Here is a 9,922-nt window from a genome sequence, read left to right as displayed (position 1 = left end):
AGTGCAGGTGACTCATAAAAAGCAGGGCTTGCAGTTAAACGAGTCCCCGGGGGAAATGGTTGGGAACCCGAGAAGCCACACGGTAAGCAGATTGTGCATCCAGGGATTTATAAAGGGATGCACTTTAACCACAACAAACCTCCACATCCTACCTTTTTGCCCTGCCCCTGAAAGGCTCTCTCGCACCCTTCCCTGCTTGCCCTCACCTCTCCACACCTTGTCCATACCTCGAACCTTAATTCCATTCTCTAGCTCCAGATGTCATTGTCTTAGGAAGTAAATGGCATGTTTCACTCCACATGTTATACGTTTATGCAGCTGTCAGCCATTGTTCTTGGCTGTTGCCGAGGTTAAACACCCATAGCTCAAGGGCTCGGCAACAGAATCAACACCTCGCAATGAAAACCATTATGGTCACTGCCAACTGGCCTACAGCTATGCACTTGCCTCATGCCCTGTTGTTGCTCTCATTTGATCTCTGTTTCTCTTTAACGCACGTTCACCGTTTCACTCGTTTATTTCATTCTACCCTTCTCTTCCCCTTTGCTCTTTTCCAGAATGATATATTTCACTTTGTACTACATTAGCTCAGCTTTTTCTTTTTCACTCCATAATCTCCTTTCCCCCCTCCTTTCCTTCCTTTAAGTAGTTCTCTCTATACTATACTATTCCTACACACACATCTATTTCCTCCTTTTTCCTTTCTGAGAGAAAAGTGACATTTCTTAGACAGGACATATAGCAGATGGGGCCCCTTCACCATAAAGCATACCTACAACAAAAACTTTTCTTATGAATATGTGAAAATGTCCTCCCACCTCCACCTTCTTTGCAACATATCCCACCTCCTCTTCCTCCTTGTCAACCCATTTCCTCTCCACTTCTCACCTCCTCTCATTCCTTCACCCTTACTCCTACTCTTTTCCCGTCTCTCTCGTCTGCTCCCTCTCTCTATCCAATGCTGTCTGAATCTCTCCCAGTCGCTCCATTTCTCACCGATTTTGGAGTCTGTACAGAACAAACAGTGTGTAACATGTGAGACCCTGTTCTCGTCAGTTCTGGGCAGCCTGTCTGTCATCAGCTTTGGCCCATTTCAACCAGTAAAGAGCTGGTTCAGAGCCCATATGGACAGAGGTCCTGTTGGTTTCCATCAAGTTCCACTGTGGTCCCTTCAAATTAAGTCTCCAAACTTAATGTCTGGCCAAGCTTCTGAGCTGCAAGTGTGATTTTTATTGGAGCGTTTCCTTAACCCCAACTTCATCCTGGCTGAGGATCTTGCGCCAAAGCCTGACCGTAAATAAATGGATAACATACAATAACCTAACAGGATTATTTAAAGCCCACTATAACCTTGACAATTCCGGTTTTTTATTATTATTTGCTTGTAATGTTGGGTATGTGGGAACATAAAGAAATGGATGTTTAAGTCTGCTTTACCTAAGATCTAAAAATGCACATTTTGGATGGGATTTTCCCCCCTCTTTGGATCTAGGGCAAAACTCATAGGGCAACAGAAGGTATGGATGGACAGATGGAAAGAGAGGACTGTATGTATTTAATCGATGGAGGAAAGAGAGAGGGCAGCAGGGGAAAGGTGAGGAGGGGCAGTGGCGGTCGGGCTCGGGGTGAACATGTTGAACAGCGCCAAAATCACAGACACATCTGCTGTTCATCTCGAATGTTTCCAATAAGCTTTAAATGTTTCCTGCAGCCCTGTGAAAGTGTACCGAGCTGCCAAGACGGAAGGAGGATGGTGTTTGATTTTCTTCATGCGTGCGTTAAAGAAATAGGTGGTCTCTCACTTTTTTTTTCTTTTTCATTAGACGTTTCTATAAACTTCCCAAACTTCGGGGGAAAATGCAGAGAAGTACTAAAGCAAGGGTACACATCTCGACAGGCACACATCCACACGGCAAGAAAGCCAAATAAGTGGCTTTTAATGTGCTCGGTGAGTCAGACAGAAAAGCAAATGCCAAGCACCCACAAGAGTACACAGCTGCTTCAAGCAAGTGTTGACAACTATCTTTATTGGAATTAAATATTGCTCTTAACCCCACCCCCGAGTAAGTATCACACCTGTGACTCAGATCACTCAGACTCATGAAATCAACATGTTCATTTTTTGTGACACAGGCTCATATATATGTGCCACACACAAACGCTGACTGTCAGAAATATGGACACACACCTTCAAAAGAAAGATATGCTAACACCCTCACCCACCCACCCACACACACACACATACTCATAAACACACAGCTTATATCCTCTGGCTGTGAGTTTGCCAGCAGCCAGCTGGTACTGTCATGTCTGATAGGCTGGAACAGAGACAGAGATGGAGACGAGGCCGGGAGAGGGAAGAGGGAAGGAGGGAGGCAAGCTGGGAAAATGTCTACAGCAGAATGCATTAGTAAGACCCCTGTCTGTCTGGATGAGTGTGTTACTGATTGGGAAAACTGTATCAAACCCTGGCAAGTCATTACACTGTCTCATTTGGGTCCATAGGGAGTTCCCCCTCATCCTTTATCCCAGTCCTCTAAACTACAGGACATTTTTGTTTTTCTTTTTTGCATAAGTGACCTACCTACCTTGTGATAAATGATGCATCGACACCACGTTAATGAGAGGCAATGTTTTTGTACCAGTTGGTCTAATTGTGTGTAAGCAATGTTGTTTTTAATAAAGGGGAAATAAGTAAGATTTTCTGCGGCCCTGCAAGACAGAACAGCCATAATTAAAATGTTGTTGATCAAGACAAATCGCTCAGCAATTATTCCACGATGTGATTTTATAGCATTCATCACACTTCAAATAGCTAAAAAAAAAAGGGGAAAAAAAAGCACAAAGTCAATATCATTATTCCAGTGTTTTGCAATGTCTGAATTTACCTCCTGACTAGACAATTCTAGTTTGGCAATGTGAAAAAAGGGAATTTGTTGTTTGTGAAAATTAATGGCCAAGTAGACAGAAGCTGATAAAGGTCACAGATTTATTATGCAATACTAACTGCCTTCTGATGGCAAATGATCCATGAAAAAAATCAGCGTGTAATTCCCCCATTTTCAAACTGCTATATGTTTAATGGAGACGCTGGTTGATTGACAGTCTATAAGACAATGATTTTCAGTCTTTAGTTAATGATGTTATACCAAAAGGGCTGAACAAGCTACTCATTTACTTTATTAGAAATACCTCACACATCATTAATTCACAGAGACAGATATCATTAGAAACAATGCTGTGTTTGATAAAGAAAGTGGAAAAAACAGCCAAAAATGAACGGTTTGTCTTGAATGAGACTGGGTCCAATTTTATTCAATTGTGTTCTAATTTTTCCAGAACAAAAGATTGTAGGTATTTGCATGAGAAATAAAACGAAAAAATTCAGAGACCCCATTTCTTTTCAGAAGCTGTCTCACTCACAACTGCTGAAGTGATGCTGGTGGACCTGATCAGTGGTAAACAGCATGTTGATGGAATAGGTTACTATGTGCAATTAGTCAACAATATCTTTGGGATCTCAAGTGTATAAGCTTTTTAAGAAGTGTCTCAATGTTCTATTCTATAGAGTGAATTCGATTTGTTTTGGATACCTTTTAGTCAATAGACATTCAGTCCATATAATTCTGAAAGATGGCTCAGTATTTCAAGTCTTTTCACAAAAAAAAACCTTGGACATCCACTTACAGTAATAGCTTGTAAGTTGCAAAGGCCGATGTTTTTGTGTCAAACTACTATTTTCAAGGTCAACATTGATTTTTCACACTCAATTTCAGGTTTTATTCGGGGCAAACTTTCATGTTCGTTTCCCACGTACAAATATCCATGTACACATCTTTGAATACACTCAAATTTCCAAATGTTTCCACAAATCTGAAAAAAAAAATACTGTATGTTAATTAGATTTCTTCATAACTGGGAGAAGAGCTTATCTGGGTCATTATAAGCAAGTCATGATGTTTACATGCATCAACAGAAAAACACAAGTCTGTCAAAATGAGTTATATAACCAGAATTATAAGTAGCTGCGTTGTGTTTGACTGTCGTGAAAGTTTTCAAGTTTTATTATAACAAGAGAATTTATGGCTGCCCTTTCATTATAGTCAAACTTTATCGTGAAACTTTTCATGCTCGCTGGCTAAATTAAATTGTTGAACTTTTACCATTCTACCTCATACAGCCAGATTATTCATATATTAAAAAAGTCATTGTTATTGTAATGTAATTCCTAACATAAAGAGCAGTCATATAGCATATATTCATTTTAGCGTTAACGCAGAAGGCTTTGACATTTGAACAGGATTACTGTGAAGTCCTCACAATCACAGCCAGGTAACGGCCTCAGAGATTAACATCCATAAAGAGTATAGCGGAGCAACCATCACCTGTTCCCATGTTTTATTCACAACCTCTCCCTGTGCATTACCATACATATTTATAGAGATAACTGCATTTACATGTACATGGACACCCGTGAGCACATACACACACACACACATGTGCACACAGAAGTTCAGCCTATCCCTGAGGGCTGAAGCTGTCATTTTAGTCCTTCACAGCGGTTACTGTACTGTACGCGTGTATCCCATGGAGCACACACAGAGACCCATTGTGTGTGTGTGTGATTCAGATTGACTGATAGATGATGGCTGCGGGGCAGGTGGGCGTTGAGTCATCTGTGGGTGTTGGGAGGTGGAATGGATGGAGGGGAAATAGGTGGAGAATCTTGGGGCAGGGAGGGGTTGGAAAGAGATGAAGTTAGGTAGAGGTAGACTGTCGGTCAAACCGCCACTCAGCCTCATGGGAAACTGGTTCCACCACCGCTTAAGGGCACACACCGATGGAGGGAGGAAACCGAAATCCTGTGGGAAAGCAGAAGCAAGCAGAAGGGGAGAGGGGAGAGGGGAGAGGGGAGAAGGTCAAAGTATGGGGCGCAGGAAGAGATTTGAGTAACTGAGAGATGTTAATGAACAGTGTTACTGCTTTATTAATCACTCCGGCTAGGAAAGGTGGAGGGGCGGGTTAAACACGGGGGAATCACAGGATCACACAAAAAGATACATCCAAAAATAGTGGAATTCTGGTAAGCGCCAGGCAAAAAGAGAGAATGAGCGGATGAGTAACGGCAAAGGAATGAAAGCCGAGGTGAGTGGCGTGCAGGGGCAGAATAAAATCGCGTGTAAAAAAAAGAGCGAGAAGTCTAATATATCACTGCTCTGCTACCAAATCAACAGGTGATGTCATCTGAGTGAATGCAACACCGTCACGCCGGGTTTGGGGCGACAGGGTTGAGCTGGGTGAGGGGCTGTAACTGCAACCTTGTAAAAGAGGAGGGGGGAAAAAATCTGCTCTCTCCATTCTCATTATCCCATCATCTCTTCCTCTCTCTCCAGTTTGTATCAAAGCCTCTCTCTCACTCTCTTTCTCTCTCTCTCTCTCTCCCTCCCTCCCCTCCACGCTCCCACCTCCCCTAAGCTGCTCTGCTATTCGCTCTGGCGAGGCTTAAGATGGAGGGATTTTGCTCTCTCCTCCGTCTGTTTCAGTTCATTTCCAGTACAGAGTGGTATACGCAGAGCCTGCATCTATCAGCAAGGAGATATAAGCTGCTGTGAATGTCAAGGGTCAACTTGTGATATTATTCTGCTGTTAATGGCCCACCATGTATAGGGCCTCTAATACCCCTGGAAATGACTGTTCAGACAGCTGCATACAGTGTGTGTGTGCACGCGTGTGTGTCATATCAAGAGGCAGTGAGACCACCTTGCAGTGGAGTCACATGACAGAGACTAATAATGCTCTTTTGAATCAGAAGCGGGCTTCAAACTCATCCACGTCCAGTTGCACACACACACATATAGCCGCATACACACAAACACTTTTGTCCGTTTTGTCGTTGCTCTTCATCCAGCCTCTGTACAGTTTTGACCTTTTGTTTATAGCTCCACTTTGGCCCCTTATTTTTTAAAGATATGTTTTTGGGGCATTTTTTTGCCTTGATATGACAGTTGACAGTGGAGAAGCAGACAGGAAACAAGGGGGAGAGGTGAGGGGCATGACACGCAACAAAGGTCCCAGGTGTATCAGAACCAAGGATGTTGTGGTGATGTGGCATGTGCTGTAACCATTCTGCTACCATGGCGCTCCTTGGCTCTTTATTTTCTCTAAAGCACTACAAACACAGCGATTTATAAAAAGAAAAAAAATCATTTAGTCAAAGTGCGTGCGTGAGTTCAGTTTGCATTCATCAAATTTACATTACTTTCAGTCTCACCCAATGTGAAGTCAAAAGATATACACCGAGAGGCTTGTAAATATTACTTCTCTGTAATACCAAAGTGGCCACAGGTGCAGCCCTCATGCATTTATTAAAAGCACATTTAAATTTTTAAGTTGTTGGATTACATTGTGTTGTGATGCTGATCTGCAGATTCACTTCATGTCTCTCTCATCCTGCTGCAATGCGCAGTCAAGAACTCACACAGAGGATTTTTAAAGGGGCTGTCCACTACATACAGACTCTTAAGGACTCCAAGCGTTTAAAAGCAAACCTTCTGCTATTTTTGTGATGTTGTAAGCCTCCGACTGTATGTACTTCATGTATCTATAGGTCTATCCCATATAGTATGTTGGGACAGAAGAAAGCAATTGCATTTAAAACATACATAATTCTGTGTCACATTAATTCTGAGACATAAAAACAATTTCCATAAACAAAAATGTACTGTACTGACCTCAGTGCTGCACGATACGTCATCTTTGTGACAAAAACTAACAGTAATTATTGGAAATGTGGATGCGTGCTAAAATACTCATGGCGTGAGACGGAGGGCACCAATCATCTCCATCATTGTCTCAATTGATTAGTACTTACTTTATGCCACAGTGCTGTATCCGTTCATTTAATAACCGTGCATGAATGATTTCCAGAACTTTGAACGCAATGATTTAGAAAAGAGAATTCATATTTTATAGTTATTGGCTGACCATGCTAGATCAAGCTATAACAGATGTGACAAGGACAATCTGATTGGGTCTGTTACATTTCTTTTGCCTGAAGTGGCCGTGCATTGTTCTCCATCCAGTTCTTCTGTTTTTCATTTCATTAATAGACGCAGTGGGAAGAGCAGTGGTAGGAAAAATGTTCGCTTCCTTAACTTATGTAAAAGTAGCAATACCACAGTGCAAAAATGCTCTTTTTTAATTTAGTAAAAGTATGGAATTATTGGTGAGAAAATGTAGTTAAGTAATTAAGTAAACTGAATGAAATGAATTCACTAGGGTACAGTACTGCACCTTAATAATGTAGTTAAGTACAATGAGAAAATATTGTCTGCCTCTGGGGAACACATATTGACAAAAAGTGTATTAAGATAAACAGAGCTCAAAAGTCCACTTTGTAGATTTTGGAGCTTTCAACCACATCTCACAGTCTTCTTTGAGCAAATGTGGCTGGCTCAAGTGTCCTCATGTGACCTTAAAGTTTTTTTTTTAAATCAACAGTGGATCACATGACTATTTATATGTGAAAGCTGTCGCTCGTAGTGATGAACCGAACGAGAATAATCACCTGACGCTGCAGTTCCCCTCAGCTCTGCAGAGCTTTATAGCATCTTTCAGCTCATTGTTAAGCATAAAAACATACAGTGTGATACATGCCCAGCATCAGGTAGCAGACTGATAAAATGAATAACTAGCTGGTGAGCATACAGTATTGCAGCATTTAGCTAAAGAGCCAGATATTTCCCTCAGGAGCAAATGGAGAGTAAGACTGAGCTAAAAGGAAAATTAATATTGGATTTATATTTATTAGGCTCAAAATGAAGGCTACATATCTGCTTGATGTGTATATAGGCAACCACATGGTGATAATATGTCAGTTCTATATTTATAGCTTTTTTGGCTGCCCCCAAGTGGCCAAAACTCATTCATCATTATTGCAGGTTTAATGTGAACCATGGGTAATTTGATAACAGGTAATCATACATAAGGGGGAGACTGTAACCTCCAGCTCAGTGCAAGGATGGTCTTTGCTGTTGTATGCAAATTGGCCTCCTTGATCTTTCAACAACAAACATGATCTCCGTGTCGATGAATTTGACCCCCTCTCAGTCGATTCTGTGGCCAGCTTTCGACTGGTATTCAACAACAGCTGATGTTATCTACTTTTGCTATTTCTTTAGTCTCGTCTAGTGTCCAGGGTGTTATTTTCCGGGGGAGATGGTGGGGCTTTCCCTCCCTCTGGTCTATACGTCCCTGCCTTTATTGAGTTATTTTTATCCCCCATATAGTGATTTATGCTGCTTCACCTATAAACCATAGATAAAATCTAAAATAAAAATAGGCTACTTAAAATTAATATAGCAAAGCGCCACAATGTGAGAAGAGTCTGTAGTGCAAACAATAAAATCGGAGATAAAATGGCGTCTAGGCTACGTGATGATGCAGTAAATGGACCAGGGATTTCCTCCTTCCCTGCTTGGAGATTTGCAGAGATGGGCGACACGCAAGCCCCCGGGAAGTGCGCCAGGCTTTGAAGCTAATTTGACATAGTGACCAAACTGTGGAAATATTGCGGGTCCACCTTGGGCCCAAAAAGCATTTTTTTCACACACAATCATGGGAAAAGGAGCAGCTGTAAAACGGTGGATAAAATTTTTTCAACATCACAACCCCCGTGAAATGACTTGTTTCACTATCAGAATTTGATCAATTCGGTCTGATAAAATTTGGAAAATCTAGAAGAGCCACATGATTGAATCGTTTTATCCCCATTCAAGTTAGTGGAGGGCTAAACCTGAAGTTAGCTAGCTTGGCCAATGGTGGGAAGTGGCTTTTTTGGCTTCATGCACCACTGAGGAACTTTCAAAGGAATGAACGGGGCCCTGCCACCAACACTGCCTCTTTATACATCCATGGCGACACACTGCTGTGACGCTTGATGAGCCCTCTACAGGAAAGCATAAAAAGAAGATAGAAGTCCATCGTCAAAGCAGACTGTTTTCTTAGTCTGACAAGTACGCGTACACTGTAGCCTATTTTTTAGATCATGACAGCACGTTTTGCTATTGCATGTTATGATTATTTTCCATTCAATATTGAAGTTTGCTGCGTGCTGCACATAGAGCTGAATTAAACAGTGACTTTGCAAGAATGACATTAAGTGTATTGGCACGTCCGGCCGAGCGGCGCTATCCACAGTACTGAAAAGAGTGTTGGGGGATTTAATTCTGGAATGTTAAATTAGCATTTAACCTTTTAACCGTTTTGTTGTATATGATCACATCTCCTATGTGTCCTGATGAGGAAAGGACAACGCATGAACATGACATCACATCCCTGAGAGGGAAAATATCACGCTACTTGATTAATTAAATTGAAAAAAAAAAAAAGAATTAAAATATTCCTACAAATGCAGTGGTCAAGTTCAAGTTTTGTATATGTTTTATTAAACTGTTACTGTGACAGCTGCAAGAAACAGCCTAATATGCTTCATAGTCTATAAAGGCCCACTGTGGTTCAGATTTATTTTCATGAATAAAAATGTTTCAAAAACATCCACCCGTCTGATTTTTTCACAAATAGCACCCCGCTAGTGTCCATGCTGTTTCACTGATGTAGTGTTCCTCAAAGCTGCTGCAAGTGAAGTTATACATATCTACTGTCTTCCTCTCCGGGGGTCCTTTCTTCATAAGTATTGAATGACTTATGGTAGATGCTAACTCTCTGTGTTTGGAACATTCTCGTTTAATGTTCCAGACAAGACAAGTCAGTCTGAGCTTTATTTGGTATGGATGCAAATATCTTGGATTATAGCTCACATACAACAAAGGGCATACAAAGGATTTTTGTTATTGTTCATATAAAAGTAGATTGAATAGTCTGAGTCTGCTGTATTGTTGTTTGGCTGTTCTGAATTGTAGAT

This window comes from Thunnus maccoyii, chromosome 22 (genome assembly GCF_910596095.1).
Source record: "Thunnus maccoyii chromosome 22, fThuMac1.1, whole genome shotgun sequence".
Classification (NCBI taxonomy): Eukaryota; Metazoa; Chordata; class Actinopteri; order Scombriformes; family Scombridae; genus Thunnus; species Thunnus maccoyii.
This window is presented reverse-complemented; position numbering follows the sequence as displayed.